The following is an 18,944-nucleotide window of genomic DNA, read 5'->3' as shown; positions in this document are numbered from 1 at the left end:
CTAGGTAAATGTTGAAAAAACTCTAAATATTTATGAAAGAATGATTTTTTTTTAAGAAAAACCCTCTTTAAACCTTGCTATAAATGTTTACATGGGAGCCTGGAAAAGAGCTCTTAGCTTTTGATTGAGTATATGAACAGTATGCAATGATCCTGTTAAAGGGAAGGCTTTACATGAAAAAAGGCAAAAACAACTCCTGTGAAGATTGTTAATGTATTGACAGCCTTAACAGGGCTGCTTTGTTACAGGTAACCCTTTGGGAGAGGGCTCATCGACATCACCTAAAATCAGAAACTATCTGCCAGTTGAATGCTCTGAATAGAAGATCACCCTCTGTGCTTTCTTCCAGCATCGCTTCACCACCTGCCTAGTTTTGTGCTAGAAGGACCTCAGCATGAACCCATCTTTCTTTTCCTCGTGGAGACTTGGGTCCTCGTACTGAAGCTCTGAATTTATAGTCCTTCCACATATATGGAAAACTCTGATGCCCGTAGGGATGGACCTCGAAAAAATACATGAATGGGTAAGTACTCATTTCCATTCCTGATATGGAGACATATTTTGGAAGAGGACTTCTAATGCTTTAGTCTTTCATTGTATTTGCTCATTTACTCTTGTTCCATTTCACTTTGATTTTGGACAACGTAGGGATTTTCTTGAGTAAAACCTGAACACCTCTCTCAGGAATCTGTTCTCATGAGTTAAGAAAAAAAAAGAAAAAAAAAAAAAAAGGAAGTTACAGGAAACTGGGTTTTGAAGTTCACGGTCCTGTGGTTAATTTCCGTGTCAGCATAGTGGGTTTTGTGATGAAAGGGCATTACTAAAATTTCAGCAGAGAGGGATGAAAGGATAATGCCGGTGCCCCTTTAAATGTCTCGCACAGGTTGCCTGAAAGCAGGATCATATCAGTCTCAGGATGCCAAGGTTTTATTTATAAAAATAAATTCTTCCAGAAAATATCCCAAGCTGGTGTCATGTTGTTGAGTGCAAATGGCTCCATTAGCAGTTAGTGGCGGTTGTACATATGTCCATCCATCTGCCTTATGACTTTGTATCTGAGGAAAGGGCTGTGAATTAGTTACTTATGTAAAAGCCTGCTTTTAATGTGTGCAAAGAAAAGGATTGCAGAGAGTGTTGATACACTTGGCTAAAAGCACTCACTGCTGTAGACACACTCATTTCTGGACAAGATGAATCAGAGGGAAGACCAGGCCATAAAATGGGTTTAACAGAATTATGGATGTGTTCTCGTTCAATTTTTTTCTTCAAGTCAATCTTACAGTTTTCATATATAGCTAGAGTACCTTTCAAATTGGCAAAGGAACTCTTTTCTTTGAGTGGGCTGGTCTGTTTGTCTTGCACAAGGCACCGGAGTATTCTCACTGGAGTGGGTAAAATGCTGCAAAATGGCATTTGCATATTCTCACTGCAGTTCTGTTGCAGCTCCTTTTGCCTAAACCTGAGACTGCTTTGTATTTGCCACAGGTAAAAAATTTGCTTTTGGCAGTGAGTCAAGTGTGAGATGATGCAGATTCAAATCTTAGTGGTACGTTGTGCCAAGTCTCTGCAAGAGCCTAGAATTTATAATAGTAAACTACCATTGCAACTGCAGGAATAGTACTTTCCTTGATAAGGAGGGGTTACTGTCATGGGAACATGTTGTTTATTCATTTCTTACAATTTCTCTGTGGAGGAAATTTCACTCTTCCAGTCAGAGAGGAGAGATACAGATATGTAAGACAGATGCATCTTCGATGTAGCACATTGTGAGTAGCAAATGACTACTTTGAAAATGTCTCAAATTCTACATTGTGTGAAAAAAAATCTTCCTTATAGCCATCTGACAAGCATGCATGGAATTGGGCTTGAAAATGTATTCTGAATTCCAATGGTAACTGAGAAAAAGGAAGTAAATTTACGGCTAATGTTGTGTTCTGTTCATAATGCTGCTTGTTCCAGGAGCCTGAGAGGGCACAGACACGAGCCAGTTTGCTGCATGTGGTGGTTTATTTCCACAAAGTTTTTTTACCCACATTTCTGATTTAGCTTCAATTCTGCAGTCCTCTTCAGGAGAATATCTGAACTGGAACAAAAAAAAAATTAGCTATTGGACAGTCATTATTAATCAAGATACACTATGTTTTCTTGCAAAGATTTCCCTTCATGGCCCATGCTGTCTGGAAGCATAAAGCTTCTGGGGAAATACCTTGCATACTCTCTTTCAGCAGTTTCTATTGATTCAGCTATAAACCGATTTTGCAGCAGTGGAGAAGGCAGACAACTCTGTGGAAAGTTTTCTTGCCAGTGGTCAATCTTGCCTGCATCCTTCCCTGCCTGGCATGGCCTTTGTCTTCATTTCCCAAAACCAAGTGGAGTTTGCCCTCATCTCTTATGCCCAGCATTGCCAGATGGGAAACTTCTTTTGCTGTTTATAAAATCTGCTTCTTCTCTGGTTGTCTCTCTCCAGGTGGCTGGCTAATCCAGCTGCTTGTAAGCTTCTCCATGAAGTGGAATTTATCTTGCTTTAGGAAACAAAATGGATAAATCCTACCTTTTTTCAGGAATACAGGTTGCTAACCTGTATTCATGGCAGCTTCATGCAACTCTGTCCAACCAGGAAGATGGTTCCCTGCTGTTAATCATCTTTTATGCGGTGTGTGGTCTTCCTTTTTGAAAAAATCAACAAAACAAAAAATCCCAAAAGTTAACCCAATGATCTGCTGTTACCCCCTCTTATTCTTTCTTAATTACTCCTCCTAATCTGTTGCACCTCTCTTGTAAAAAAGGAAAATTAAATCTGATGGAATGGACTTGGCTATATACAGCGTTAAATTTAGTATAGGTACGAAATATAGCAGTGCCTTCAAGTGAAAGTCTGTAGATCTCTTCGGTTTTTTCCTGACTCTGGCCACAAATAAGATATCTGCTACTTGTAGCACCACAGAACTCCCCTCCATCAGATCAATCATATGAACCCAAGCCAAATACGGTGTAACAGGCAAGCTGGAGATAAAATGTGAAATGAGCATGCAGGATTGCCAGCTGTGGCACTTTAGTATCACAAATATGTTCACCTCTCTGCTTGCTCCATCCCATGGTGAAATATTTGCTTAGTAGAATACTTTCAGAAAAGATGCTCTCCTCCCAGTCCTAAAGGTATTGGTCTTTTCATTTCACTTGGCAGCAGCTTGAACTAGTGAAAGCTCTTCTAATTGTAGCTGTGATGCTTCACAGTGCCACTGATTTCTGTAAAGAAGGTGTTTTGGCTCATCTGTGCCTCCCATGACCGACCACAGCATCTTCTGGCCACCCAGGAAAGCCTTGACAGAAAATAGAGGGAGCTGGCCTGGGACCACAGCTTTGCCAACTGACAGAGTTAAAAGATCCACGGTGACCCCACAGGCCTCCTAAACTGTAAAATCTCTGCAGATTTGGCTTGCCCTGGCTGGGTAGTTGTGAACCTAGAGACCCAAAGCACATCTCCAGGTGAGCCCAGTGCAGTAGTGGGTCTCAATGAACTGCAAAGTAAGAGCTAAACTTGTGGGCTTTCCTTCCTGAGAACTTCCCAATTCCCAGCGTGGTACCTATTTTTGGGTTGGTTTCTGCTCTTCTTGGTGGTTTTCCAAGCAGCAGCTTTGGAAGCTTCTCTCCTACTTTTCAGAGGACCTTTTTAAAAAGTAATGTGCAGATCAGGAATAAAACAAAACGCAAAAACAGTCCAAAGCCAAGACAATTGTACTCTGCTCAGTACTAGTTAATGATAGTAACGATAATGATAATAGTAACAATAATAGTAGTTATTTCAAGTGAATTTATGTGCATACTCACCCATGTAAGTTGGAACACATTTCGTGGCAACACTTCTGGTAATATTTCAGGACTTGTATCTTTGGAAAGAAAAAACAAATTAATTTATTTAAATGTTCAGAAGTACAATTGTAACAGCCTTTCTGCACTATTTGTCCCTAATGAGAACAAACTGTCATTGTCATCGTTTCCAGGCAACTACCAAGGAATACTTAACCTTACATGGGGGTCTTGAAAACCACACATTATGCCAGGTAAAGCATGTCTTTGAAAAGAAGCTAGCTCAAGAGATCACATAAGAACATTTTATTTAATCTCATTTTTAATTAGTTCTTTTTTCTTACTTTCAGGGCAATTATTTTTCTGTCAAAGACCTGCTTTTCCTTAACTAGGAAAATCAAATTAAACATGATTTTCACATTCTATTTTTAATATTTAACAAGCCAAGAAGTACTCTGGGCTACAGTGGTTACTGTGGGGTCATTTGGAAAGATTTTGACAGCTTGAGAGCATTCTCTCTTGATGAAAATGGGAAGAGCCAGTAAGAGGAGCATGATGGGCAGTTTTAGAGGTTTCTGCTGAGACTGGAACCTCATTATGCATCATGCATACTGCAAATGCCCATCTCTCTTAACAGACTACAGCCTCAATAAATAAAGAATTGATGGAGAAATGAGGGTACAGTAACGAGAGGCACAATGTGCAACAGGGGATTCTCCACCCAAGCCCCAAACAGCACCTCATGATCTGAGGGAGATGGCAAAAATTAATCCAGTCTGGTAATGACTGAATGGTTTTTCACTTATTAAGTGGAAAAAAAAAAAACAACAAAACAAACAAAAAAACCCCCATGTATATGGCATAGAACTTTACTGTGCTTCACGTCTGGCAGCATCTTAAACCAGTTTTTGTGGTTGTATTAAGATTTGATCATCAACAGGTTTTTTATCCATGCTTCTAAACAGTGCTTGATGACTAAATTGGCAAATAACTGAAATCTTTCTTCGGCAATTCACTAAAGTTTATATTTTCTTATCACACCACTGTTCACTTTGAAAGCTCTTATTACTTGGTGTGAAGAGCAGATTAAGCTATAAAATAGAATGCAATGAATAAAACCTACCTGCTTTTTACAACCACAGTCCAAGGAGTCCAAGGTCCAGTGTGTTTTCTTACCCAGTTCCCTTAGCCACCAGGGAATGTAGAGCAAAAGTGGATAAAGGTTCATGAGAAAATATCCTTATTGATAGTCATGGGTAAGTTATAATAATTGATGTGCTTTTCTAGCAAGAGAAAAATTTCTAATGGAATCAGGTTTGCCAGATGTAAAGCTTAAGCAGCGCTGCCCTCTTGACCTGTGCAGAGATGGGCTTTATTGTCTTTGCCAATACACAGATGAAATTGTTTTTTCTTCTAGCAAAAGAAAGTCCTGTAAGGCCTGCATGATATAGCCTAAATCGAGAAAGAATTTGTCACCTTTTTGATGATAATCCACATAGACTCCAAGACAAATGTACTTTTGAGCAGTGACTCTGTGAACAATAAAGCAAACACTCTCGACTACCTACCAGACCATCCATCTTTTTAAATCATGTCACCAGGCTTCAAATTGTTCATTAAGCTTTACTGTTTCATAGAGAAGGAAATAATTTGTAGTGAGCCATTGAATACACTGAGCCATTGAACTTTGCAACTGTTTATTACTTGGTCTTGATTTCTTGCACATTGCTGCTTCATCATTTACCTATCATTTGTTTTGGATGACATGGTTTATCCTCTCTTCAAAACTGCCTGGATTGCATAGGTAAATTTATAAACTGAACTTCTTAGGCCTTCTGCTTGTAAAAGCATCCACCTACTGTTTGTGAAATCTGCAATAGTGCTGTGCGTGCGATTTTGTTGTAGGCAAGGTGTGAGTTCTTTCTTCTGTCAAGAAAAACCAGGTTTATGCAGCCTGATGTGAAGCTTGCTGACTTTTGTTTGAACTGGAAGACTGATGAACAGACTTTCTGGAAAGTGAGAAGGTACAGGCAGCATAGCAGATGGATACAAAGTGGTTTAAGTGGCAAGTAAAGTAGGCTTTGTGCCATAAATGACATCTTATGGTATAAGAACTACTCAGATAGGGGTCATTTCTGTCTCATGAGGGAGAGAGAGGTGACTGCATCTGTGCTAAGTCTGCTGTAATTTCTGTTGTTATTGCTGTTATAAATGGGTGTCCTAATTAGAACTGTGGGAATTTATGGGCAGATATGAAAATGTGGTTACTATAGTTACCAGGTGCTCCAGCTCAGTCAGGAAATGTGGCTAGTATAATGATAGCCTGGGGTAAACACATGAGGTAAATGATGAACAAGCCCCCCTGCTTCAGGAGAAAATATTTTTCTTCACACTTTTTTTTGGTAGCTTATTTGCCAAACTAACACCAACCACTACAACTCCTTTTCTGTCCTTCCCTTTCTTGCAATGGACTGGTTTAGGTTAGACTGTGAGGAGTTTTGGGGAAAAGAAAGTTTAGAGTGAAGTAGCATTTAGATGAAGGATAAAGATCTATTTGCCTGTCTTGTCAGAGCTCTCTGCTAAAATCCCTCCCCAATCCTCTGTACATACGCTAGACAGCAAGGTGAAATATGTGTATTTTCACAAGTTCGGAAAGAAAACTTTTTGCCATTGGTGTTTTGGGGTTTTTTTGGGGGGGTTGTTTTTTTCGGGGAGGGTTGGTTTTTTTGAGGGGCGGGGGGTTTGGGGGTTTTTTGTTTGTTTGTTTGTTTTTTGGGGTTTTTTTGGGGTTGGGGTTTTTTGTGTTTTTTTTTTTTTTAGTTTGGTGGTTTTTTGTTTGTTTGTTGTTGTTGGGGTTTTTTTTTTTCCATTTTTGTGGGGGGGGGGGGGGTGTTTGTTGTTTTTTTTTTAAATGACCCTTATTTCAATAGTGACCCTTGATCTCATGACAGCCTGTGGACAGGGAAGGAGGAGAAAAGCAGGGAGATATTGACAAGGAGAATCCCATGAGAAAAATGGTATCTCACAGGGATCATACTGCACAGGAGTGATTGGAGTGGGCTCTTGCTTGGTGCTGCCTGCAGTCAGGGTCTACATAGGTTGTTCCATTTATTACAAGGAAAGGAAGAATAGTGAAGTCAGACTAATTTCTGCAGCAATTTCTCTGGAGTCAACAAGATGTCACTACTGATTGTTTTGACATAGATTTTTTGGTCCTGAGTAATTACCTGTCCTTTTAGAAAAACAAAGCGCAGAAGAGGAGACAGAAAATCAGAGCAGCTGTTTCTAAGGGAGCTGATCCCTACCACCTTAAACAGTGCAGACCATGACTTGTTCTCTGGTTTTGGAGAGGGCATGCAAGAGGAGCAAAAAGCCTGAAGGATCTAGATCCTGCTCAACCAGAGATAAACTACAACTGCATTTATCAGTATCCAGCATGTTGCCTGATGTAACTGGTTGATAGAGACAAAAAAAAAAAAAAAAAAAAAAAAAAAAAAAAAAAAAAAAAAAAAAAATTGCTCCATGATTCATTAGCTCTTTATGACTGTTGGGCTAGACTCCAGTGACCCACACAAAAGCAGAGCCACAGCAGAGCTGCAGCAATGAGAAGGTCTGTGTAAGAACTGTCATTGGCCATAAAAGTTCCAGATCCTTTCTAGGGATTGCTACAGGCTGGTGAACATACATTTTGAAGATGGAGAATATTGTCTATGCAGTTTAGACTCAGCTACCTTGCTGAAGTGCCTTAATCAGACACCAGGACCTCAGTCTTGAGCCTTAGAGAGAGAGAACTTCCAGAGCAGCTGGTTTCCTGCATCCTGGCATTCTGCCTGTCCCTCAGCAAAAATGCAGAAAAGGCTTTGAGTGTGATTGCCTCAGATAGGGTCTTAGTCACAGTCATTGCCGTCTTGATGAACTTGACCATCCTGAGTGGTTTAAATTACTTTGGATGATGGATTTTGCCCATTAGCAAGAAGGTGATATCCCAGCTCTGTCACTAGCCTTCCCACAGGAGGATTTAAATGTGCTGAGGTGCAGAGTCTGGGCTTCAATATGGGTGGTGCTTTATAAAATGAAGCAAAGTGCACAAGAAGACACAGCCAGGCAGGCAGTGTCTCCTTTCTACCCAGAGCTTTTTGGAGTGCTGTGCCAGTGCCAAATACAGTTGAATTAGGTTCTCAGTGGAAGTTAATGGGCAGAAATTACACATGGACCTATGCAGGCACATGAGATTCCGCTTTGCTGCAGGCTACAGGCATCGGTGTGGCTGCACAGGGCTCATCTGCTACAGCCTCCTGTGCAGAGGAGGATACTCAGTCCTTCCTCTTGGAAGATGGTCCTTTGCTGAGTGTCCTGGGAATGAGTGAAAACCTCATGGCCTTTTGTTATTATCTAGCTGCTGTTCCCTCTTTTCTGCTGCCTGCAGTGAGGCACAGGTTGCCCATAGCATCTTGTCCTTCCTGCAGTAAGCTTACAGCTTTGTCCAAAGAAAAGAAATAGAAAATACCTAGGGGAGAAGAAAAAAAAAAAAAAAGACTCTCCAAATGTGGCTAGGAAAGGAGGGAGAGAGAGCAGTTTCCATAAACACTGGTGATGAGAATGTGGTTGCTTATACTTTTCTTGGGATAGAAAAGATACCAGTGAAACTAAAAAGCCTTTAAAGATGCCTACTGTATTAGTATTACTTAGACTACCGCTGCACTCTAGCATAGCATATTTCCCCTCTCTGACTTTAGAAGCTGAAGAGAGCTTCAGTGCCCTGGGAGTTTGGGTTTGTCAGCATGGAGTTTCTGGGCTGTGCAGTCACAGCCTGGATGGGACACAAGGGGACAGACACCATTAATCCAGGTGTTTCCCTGCTCAGCTGAAGTGTTCCAAGCAGACCTTCAGGATTTGTCTTCTCTGGGCCTGTTTTTTGTTTAAACTCTGTATGGCTTAAGAGAATGAGAATACCATCCTACCCACTCTTTTCTCTCTTCTCAGTACCTCCTACGCTCTTTATTAGTCAAGAGCTTCACAGCTCATATTTGCATTTAAATTTTTGGTCAGGTTTAAAAATGTTCCGTTTTCCCCCACACCCAAACTAAAGGAAATTTGAGTCTAATTGTTTACTCTGGGCTTCAATTTTGCAAAGTGTTAACACTGACTCTTTTGAACTTCTTAGCATCTTGAATGTAAATGAATTCAGCAGCAGCACTGATACGTGCATTTTGCAGGATGGATAGTGAGGGGACAAAATTCTTTAAAAATGCTCCAATAGAGAAATTGTGCTTGGCCACAGGAATTGTCAGTGATCCGTGCCATCATGACAGCACCAGAAAAATCCCATCTTCCTCACCTCATTAAGACCAAGGGCAACTGCTATGTGCTGAATCTCTGAAAAAATGTGAAGCTCGCTGCTTCAGACCTGCCCTTCTTTGCGAAGGTGATTACATAGACTTCTCCCCTGCATGAATTAATAGTGTTAGAGATACTCTACTCACAAAGCTGGTTTTCTTTTTTGCTGCAAGAATACAGCACACAGCCTTTGCCTGGTGATAAGGCTCTCCCTAATTGCCTAGGCTGGTTCCACTGTTTGAATTTCAGATTGGGCAGCTGCCTTGAGCCAATTTTTTATGCTTTGACGTTTTAGCAGGGCCCAGCTGCCAGGCTGGGTGAGCTGTGAAAACAGTCTTCTGTAGGGCTTGGCTATTTATCTTAGCCACATCTTTAATGCCAAGACAGTCCAGGAGCATCTAGCTCTCCTGTGGTCCATCAGCCTTGAAATAGAGCCATGGCTCAGACTGAAGAGCCAACAGAAGCACTTTTTATCTGTACAGTTTCTGTACATTTGCTCTTGCAAAATTTTTTTGGAAGGGCACTTTGTATATCAGCCTGAACAGCGTTCTATCTGTCTATTTTTTCCATTTGGAAGACAAAATCCAAGAACCCTTCAGTTTTTCAGGACACAGAAAATGCGCTTTTTCTCTGATAGCTGAGCTGGTATTATAATACTGTGGGCAAAGTTTACTATTAGAAGTCAGTAAGACAGATTTGCAGCCTGACGAGATTTCTGGGTTGGCCTGGAGTACGTGCTGACAAGCCTGATCACTGAGATTGGTAAGTACATACCTCATTTTCACACCTCATGTTAGCACCAGGTAAAACAACACTAATTTTGTAAAGCAGTAAAGCTAGCTGGAAATTGAACTCCCACCTTTGAAAGTGCTCAAATTTCAACACCTTTTGCTGTTTGACTTCAGCCAGAGATAAGGACACTGCAAAGTCCTCCCTCACATCTCCTAACATCTGGTTTTGCTCATGTTTTTTTGGGCCACATGGATTCTTCAGCTGGAAGGTGGAATTTCTATTGAGTGTTGTTTTCAAAATCTAGCCAGTTCCTGCTGCAGATGTACTTTAAGATCAGTGATGTTGAAAAGCGCTCTAAGTCTGGGATGTGGTTTATGTGCACAGAATTACACTGACAGAGCCAGGAGCTGTGCAGGGGTCCTGTGGTCATGGTAAGGACTTTGTGCAATATATAAGCAGTTACGAGATTGAAAAGCGGCATTCTTCCTCACCTTCTGAAAAATTCTTGAAGAAATGAGCTCAGGCACACTCAGACACCCTGTTCTGTTGTCTCTCCCCTTTGATGTATAATTTTAGAATTCTTTTGCCAACTTTAACCAAGTTTAACACAAGAATGCACAGAAGCAATTAAGCTCCTAAGAGAAAGGCGGTCCGATGTCGTGAGAGCGAGACCCCATAGTGGTCCCACCAAAATAACACCCTGATTGCAGTGAAGCAATATTATGCAGCAGCATTGTGACAGTAAGAAAACTTACATTTTATTAGGCCTCAGTGAAGCCAGTCAACCAGGTGGAACTAGGCAGGAATACAAATTTTCAACTACATTACTTCTGATTGAATAATGACTTGTTTTCAGAAGAGGTTATAAAAAAACAAGGCAAAGCATCTTAAAATAATAGTATAAAAATCACCTGGGAGGGTACAATAACTATGAGGTAATGCATTTGCATGAAGTATGAAATCAGGCATTGACTTGCAGGTGCATCATAGAATTTCTCCTGAAACATACCGAAGCACTTCACTTTGTTTGATAAGATTAATGACTGCTTAGAGCCCTGGGTAAGCAACAGCCAGTGGTGTGTAGCTCTGTATCGGGTCGTGCAGTTACTCCTCTGAACCTCACACCAGATAACCTTCCCCAGTGTGTGCAAATCAGATTAAAATTCAGCAACATTGAGGCACCTAGAACACAACAGCAGACAAAGCAGCTGTGAAGATTAGCCACCTCACTTGGAAATGGAGGAACTGGGAAAGGATTGGTAACTACCACCTGGTAGAGATTACTTTTTCAGATAGAGCTGTGTTTTGGAGAAGTGATAAAAGGATAGGACAGTATAGTATGATGATCCTTAAAGAATGGGAGAAGTTTTCAATGTTTCAAGTTGTAGAAAATAAATGGTGGATGACATGTGAGGAAATGAGCACTGACAGGGCTCCCATCAGCTGTGGGCAACATCTGCGCTCGCAGATTAAACAGTAACAGAGAGCAGGTTTTGGTTCTCAGGCCAGCTGGCAGGACTTGACCTTGTCCACAGTGTTAAACTCCTTCAGCTGAGCTGCATGCCCACACAGAAGCCGCCTGTTGGACATAGTTCCTGGGTTGTGCTGATGGCAGAATTTGGGAAATGCTTTGAATTTGTTGGCCCAGACAGCAGCATGCTGGAGCTGATGAGCAGATGTAGCGTAGCCGACTGTCAGGCTCCTGTGCACAGAAGCGGGGTCTGGCGTGGTGTATCTGACTTGTGCAGCTTCAGCCCTTCTGTCTGTCCCTGGATCCCTGTATTTGCAGTCTGTTGTTTCAGAGGTCGGAATTATCATACGTGCAGAAATTTAGTGAGGTGCAAGAAGCACTTAACGTCTGAAAGTGCCTTAAACTCTTCCCTGACTTTCTGAACCTGACTCAGGCAAATCCTCATTAGCCCTATTAATGACATGAGATGCCAGTGGAACCATGAATTCGGTTTGCAATAGTGACAACTCCTGTTCTGTGAGTCAGACTTGTCTCACTAAGCTGTGACCCTTTGGAGCTGGCAGCCCCTCTGCCACTGGGAAAAGGGTAAGTGCTTTAGGAAAGCTTACAGGTAGCATGGAATAGCATCATCAAGCAGACAGGCTCTGGCTGCCCCAGTCAAACACTTGTCTTTCAAGACATGTCCTAGATTTTAACCTATTGAACAAAAAACACAACAAATCAAATGGAAAACACATGGTTCACTGCTCGCAGTTTTGATAGCACCAGGAAGGTCAATCAGAGATTAATGCATGTAACTGTTTCCTAAGCCTATCTGTAATGATTTAGCTTGGTTTCCAAAGGAAATGGGGGGCATGTAGTAATCTTCTTCTGGTTTTTGTTGTTTTTTGGGGTTTTTTTCCCTTCACAGTCCTTCTTAATCTGGACAAATTTGACAAGCATGTCAATTCTTAGAAGTTTTGTCTGTCCCAGTATAGGAGAGAGTCTCTGTCAGTGAAGAAAGCTCAGGGAAAGACAAGCAGGGATTGCACAAGAAAGAGCAGTTCTATAAACACCCAGCTGAAGGAAGAGCTGCTTCCTGAGTTTTCTCCATCAGTGGAGATTTGTAATAAAATAGGGCTTGAAAACTGCCTTTTAGTTACTCTGCATCACATCTCAGTCTCTTCTTCAGAGTAAATTTTGCAAATGGTACAAGGTTAATAAAAGCTGCTTTGGAAGGTGGGGTGGGGCTGGTGTTTGCAACTCTGCCTTGGTAGATAAGAGCAGTAGTTGTTTGAAAAAGAGGGGTGATATCATCTGGCTTTGCCACCTAGGAGCAGCACAAGCTGCAAAGAGATCCAGCTGCCTGGCCCTGCAAAATGCCATGTGCTCAGAAAACTGCTGCAACTTGTACTTAGTGGTAACAGAAAAGAACAAACAGATGTGCTTTGCCTGGAATGAGGTATTTTCATGCAGAGTATTTCGAATATGCCCTGTCATTTCTGTGACTTTTTGTGTTCAATTTAAAATAACAGCCTAAATGCAAGGGCGAGGTAACAGAGCTGCATGCAAAACCTCAGATAGCTTTCAGGGAGGGAGAAGGCAGTAATCAAAGGTATGGTTTATTTACCTTTTTTTTCCTAAATTTTCTCTTCCTTTGTTTCTTTCCATGTATGTCTCAGCTTTTTCAGTGCCTCCCAACCACCTTCTATTTCTCTCTTTTTTTGTGAACCCCATTGTAGCTCACTTTGTATTTTTTCTCCCCTCTCTTCCTCCTCATTAGTTTATTGCTTCAGATAAATCTCATTTATCTGTTTTCAGCCTTCTCGCTCCATTTAACTCTTGCCTGAGAATGTTTTCTTTTCTTCCCCCACTCTGCTCCGTATTTTGTCGCCTTTATCTCTGCTGATAGTGCCAGAATTCGAGCACCATGACTCAGGTGGACAGCAGATGTCCCTGGGCACTGAAGAGACCCTTAATTTGATGGCAACTAGAGACAAGCTTGAGTATCTGTATTCTGATTAAAACAGTGTTGCATCTTTCTCCGTCATGGCCTGACTTTTCTGCAGCCCTAAGGAGGGTGGAGAAGTGGGTGTCATTAGGATTAGTTGTCTCAAACTGGAAACAGCAGATTTGAGCCCTGTTGGAGCAGCACTGTCATTTGACACAAGCCACGTATGTCTGCAGCAGAACCCAGGAATGCTAGTGGTGCTCCCATCCACCAGAGGCAGTGGAAATGAGCACTTGCTCTCAGCTATTTCAGCTTGCTATTATTTGGGACCATTGACTATGAATGAAGTTCATGCCAAATTGAACACAAATCACCTGGAGCTGCGTGTGAAAGGCCTCAGAAAAATTAGCAGTAGAGTCTGTGGCCTCACACAGCTGAAGTGAGCCATCACTGCATATCTGCCCCTAAATGCCAGCCCTGCTCCTCCTGCCTCCCTGTCGCTGCGTTTGAGAGCGCACAGCCTTGGCAAGGCTGGGTGACCACCCTACTCTCAGACGCTGCCTGTATGGCTTGTCCTCCTCTGTAGCACTTTGTAAGCAAGCAGAGCAACTGCTGAAAACTAATAGGAGTTGTGACAGTGGGGACTGATATTTGTTCTGCCTCCAGCGGCACGCAGGAGATAGCGATGGGGAGTTCCTTCTGCGTTGTCCTCCATGTGACCTTTCACACCCAAGGAGGGCTCATTCTGCTGGTTACTCATCAGCCTTTGCAGGAAGGCTCTGGAATTACAGGATCAGCCATAAGGACTCAATTTCAACCCATTTCTGGAGTGGAAGCTTGGGGGAGCAGAGTAAAAAGAGATGCAGGAACTTGCATGGGAAATGTTAGAGGATTATCTGGCTTCTCTTCCAGACCCTGCAGCTGCGTGGCTTTGTGTGTCTGTCAGCAACCAGGAGCAGGAAAGAGACTCTTCTCTCTAACTGTCCCTCTAATTTTCTTCAATTGAGGAAATGGCTCCTTTTGTGGACATTTCTCTCCATTGGGCAGGTTAGAGGGCTGCGTTGGGTTATCTTGTGCAGTGCTCGAATGAACGGGAGGAAAAGTGTTCCTGGCTGCATGGCATTTATTCATTGCCTCCTCCTTGAGAGGGAGGTTAGTGTATCACAGCATGATTAAGGGCAAGAGAATCTTACTCTAAATCAGAGAAAGATTGGGAAAAAAATAAAATTTACTTCCTCAGGCCACATATATATTTTTTTTTCCTCACTGCTGTCTTTCCTCCATCACGGAGCTCTAGCATTGTTGGCACGTACAATCTAATGGGTACACCAGGGCCAGCAGCGTGATGGATTTCAATGTCACAGAGTGAGCGAATCACATAGGGGGAAAAGGAGAAAAGAAAAGATCCTTGGATTTCATTGCACAAATAAATGTCAGAATGAAACAGGTCTGGCACGACTTCAGCTCCCTGCTACCCAAAGTCAATCACACTGGAATTCTCATATAAGCAAGAAATACTGTGTTCTGGTGAGGGTGAAATACTGGGTCTGGACCAAACCTTTTTGACCACTTCAGTACTGCTCAAAACTTAAGAATAGACTTAGCAGCACTTCATCTGAGGCTGGAACTCTTCATCCAACCTTATAGCAAGGGTAATTAGTACTGCAGTTTGTCAAGCCTGGGCTGGAGGGGTGATGCTGAACTGCGGGACCCAACTGAAGCTTTCCTCACCCTCTTTAAGTGCTGTGCATTGAGTGCAAAAGGTGTGTGTCTTACACTGTGCCATCACCAATCCTCAGCCTATTTTTTTTTTTTTTTTGTGCAGCACAGGTCCACATTTCCTGTGGTGAGCCAAGGTATCCCCAGCTGTTACAGCTTGGAGAAAAAGAGCAGGAGCCCATCTCTGAAAGGAAAGGCAAAGGTGACTTGGCACCTCCGTGTGTTGCTGGCTGAAATGGAGGTAAGGGCAAGGCTGTAGAATTTAGCAATGTGTAACGAATTCAGGTCATAAACATGTTCACCTCCAGATGTGCTGTTTGCACTGCTGCTGTGTGACAGCAGCTCAGGTCAGCTCTTCTTTCCTCAGTAAAGATTTATCCTGGAGTTATGTGACTCGAGACCAGCTATTGATATTTAATGGCTTTTACTGGAAATCCAGTAAATAGGGAAAGGCTGGGTTTGCTTTGCTTCATCCTTTTTCCTCACCGCTTCCCACAGGCAGGCTCTCATGTCATTTGGTTCTTCAAGGTAAATGAAAAAAGCAATGTTTAGAAGTGCAAAAGTCTTTCTTTGTGGAATAAATACCCTTCAAGACCCACCAAAAATATTTTTGAGATTTGAATCACAGATCATAGAATATTTAGTTTGAAGGGGACCCACCAGGATAATCAAATTCCAACCAGCAGCCTTGCAAAGGACAACCCAAAAAATCACACCATGCACCTGAGAGCATTGAGCAAACATTTCCTGAACTCTGTCAGGCTTGGTGCTGTGACCATTGCCCTGGAGCTCGTTCCAGTGCCAAACTACCTTCTGGGTGAAGAATCTTTTTCTGATATTCAGCCTAAACCTCCCCTGACACAGCTTCAGGCCATTCCCTCAGGTTGTGTCACTGCTCACCACAGAGAAGAGATCAGTGCCAGCCCCTCTTCTTCCCCTCATGAGAAGTTGCAACTGCGGTGAGGTCTCCCCTCAGTTTCCTCTTCTCCAGGCTCAAACAGACCAAGTGACCTCAGTCACTCCTCATATGGCTTTCCCTTAAGACCCTTCACCATCTCTGTTGCCCTCATTGGACGGTGGTAGTTTACCTTTTAAGTAATTCTAAGTAATCCCTTCCTTACACTGTGGCACCCAGAACTGCCCCCAGCACTCGAGGTGAGGCCGCCCCAGTGCAGAGCAGAGCGGGACAATCCCTCCCTTGCCGGGCTGTCCCTGATGACCCCCAGGACACATCAAGGCTGGAAGGGACCTTTAAGATCACCATGTCCAGCTGTGCCCTCAGCCCTGCCCCCAGCCCTTAACTAAACCTCAAACCACTAAACCGCATCACTCAGTGCCACATCCAGACACCTCCTAAACACCTCTCTGCAGGGCCTCTCTGCCTTTTAGTGATAATATTGCTTCTTACAGCACAGTCTCTTGTGCTTGTAGAAGCTCTCAAAAACCTGAGAAAAGCACAAAGCAGCAAAATATTCACTGAGTATCCTGGCAAAGGGTACACTTGTGATCAGGTCTAGATAGCAAAGATATTTTCTTCCTTCATTAGTTCCTCCATTTCTGCAGGCACTACAAGGTGGCTTAGCACATCCACTGTTGTCTGGAAATAGTCTAATCTTTATTTGCCAAAACGATAGCTTAAAACTAGAAACTAGCCTAAGAGGCATCATGTCAATTGAACAAATAATCCTGACAGTTTCCATGGCTCCTGCAAGGCTTTTCTTATTTAAAATAATAATAACAATAATAATAAAAATAAAGCTGAAAGCGAGCACTGAATCTTTGTGTAACCCAGTGAGGGCACAGACAATAAAATTGCTTTGTATGTGTCCTGCTATTTCCCTTATCTTTCTTAAAAAAAAAAAAAAAAAAAAAAAAAAAAAAGCAATAAAACTAAATACAGACTATAAAAAGTAATACAGCATCATGATGCTGGTTCTCTCACTGATGCCAGGCTGCAATGGAAGGTGAGGGCTGTGTCCTCTATGTAGCTTTTGAGCTGCTACTTGAAAATTTGGTTTAGTTAATGTGGTACAGATGTCTGGAGTTACTTGTACAGTAATGCCCTTGGGAGCTGTTTCATATAGAATACAACAGTATAAAATCAAGTCATTAACCATTTGGGATGGAAATTCCAGCTCTTAAGTGTCATTAGTACAAAACCTTAACGTAGAACAAAACTGTATGAATAACATGGTTTGGTTGTTTGCTTTTTTTCCCTTGTGGTTTACAGGACAAAAATGGGAAACAAGGTAATTAAAATCGCTGGTTCTTATTGAAAGAAAAGACAACCCCAGGGTGTTGAAAGAACTTTGTTTGACTTAAATAACTGATTTTTTTTTTAGTTTTAAACATATAATTTATCTCAACATAGAAATTCTACTTACAGTGATAGAAGCATTGACTGGAAAATAATCTCCTGACTCTTTAAATGGTCCTTAAAAAAATGGGCACTTGAAGTACTCACTCCTTGTTTTTACTCCTGTCTCTAGTTCCAGTCAGCATCATCATGAATTTGCCATCTTGACTGTACAGGATAGCCGAGAGGGCCTGGTGTTTTTTGGAAATCTGTGGCCTATCACAGAAGGCACCCTTTCAAAAGGGCTTGTGATCACCTGGTTATACTTCTAAAGTTATAATCTTCTCAGTTTCTTTGACTGTACATTTATTCCGCTTGTTCTTTCTTTTCAAAGCTGACTATCCATTTATAATATGTACACACTATATGGGGACAGAGAAGTAACTTCCCATGAGGTCTTGAAAGCCTTCATAAAGTGTTTGCCCTCAAGCTGTCTGATGTGTTTTGCAGGGATTATTCTTTGCTGTCTGTAACATCATTGCTGCTGAATCCCTGGATGCCTCAAACATGGCACTCTGGGACATGAGAGGTGAGTGGATATTTCATGCTTTACTGGAAGCTGTTTTGGTGTGAAAAGGAATGGGCAAGATTTACCTGTTTCTAGTATTTTATGATCCTGAGTATAGGAAAAGAGGCTGGTGACAGCACAGCTCAAGAGAAAAATATGTTGTTCAGGAGTGCGTCCCTTCAACATTGGGCAAGAGCAGGATTGAGAACATTTCTGCGGACTTTGGAACAAATTACCTTCAGAGGAGAGACACATTATGTCTATGCTTCTGTTCCTCAGCAGCGGAGAAACTTTAGGGATACTTTGGTTATCTTTTTAAAATCTGAATTTGAACAGAAAATACTCTGGCATAAACGTCAAGGAGGAGTTTTTAGGGTGGTCCCTTATGTTTCTTCTATTTCCTGCACAGTTTTTAGCAGAGACGTCAACTGCCTTTGTGGCAAAAACCCACAAAGTTAGGACATGACAGAGCTGAATTTGCAGCTGATCTTAAGTGTCTCCTTCATTTCTGATAGTGAAAGTCAGTGGGTTTTCCCACGTCTCTGGTTTCATTAGATGATTCTCAGTGCCCTGGGAGGCAGGCTTCCAACCAGTAATCCTCTAGAAGTAGTGAGGTTCAATTTGTCACCTAGATGCAGCTCTAGCAATAGCTTCTTTGCATTTTTTTTGGTGACAAGATGGCATCTTCACCTGTGGAGAAAAAAAAGCAACAAAAAAATTCTAGAATGGCAGTGCAGAAAGGAATCAAGCCTGCAGTTGATCCCTACGGACAAATGTCAGCACAACAACCTCTGCTTCACTGATGGCAAATGAAAGGTAAATATTGTAAGTGACGGGTTTGTTTGAATGGCTGAAATGAAGCTTTGCTCTGACTCTCCAATGTGCCTTCATTTCCAGGGAGAGGAAACCTTGGCCCACTCTGAGAGGTGCACCAAGAGCAACTTAGGAGACTGCAAGGAAAGTCAGCCTCAAAAGTGTGGATTGGACACTCCTCAGTCCATTCCACAAAGAGGAACAGTAATCGGAAGGTGTTGCTAATGTTTGAAGGGATGGATTGACTGTGAGCGTCTTAAAACTGCCTTTG

General features: G+C 42.1%; 1 long non-coding RNA gene across 1 annotated transcript; it reads left to right on the top strand.

Annotated features, from left to right (window-relative positions):
* The first annotated feature begins 387 nt into the window (after window positions 1-387).
* On the top strand, window positions 388-18,639 carry LOC131378564 (uncharacterized). The gene is made up of 4 exons (XR_009207881.1): window positions 388-523; window positions 15,103-15,237; window positions 17,803-17,881; window positions 18,538-18,639. It is a non-coding gene; the product is annotated as an uncharacterized LOC131378564 (long non-coding RNA).
* The last annotated feature ends 305 nt before the right edge of the window (window positions 18,640-18,944 follow it).

Source organism: Hirundo rustica, chromosome 5, assembly GCF_015227805.2.
Source record: "Hirundo rustica isolate bHirRus1 chromosome 5, bHirRus1.pri.v3, whole genome shotgun sequence".
In the NCBI taxonomy this organism is placed as follows: domain Eukaryota; kingdom Metazoa; phylum Chordata; class Aves; order Passeriformes; family Hirundinidae; genus Hirundo; species Hirundo rustica.
The sequence above is the reverse complement of the archived record's forward strand: the minus strand, read 5'-3'. Positions and strand labels throughout refer to the sequence as shown.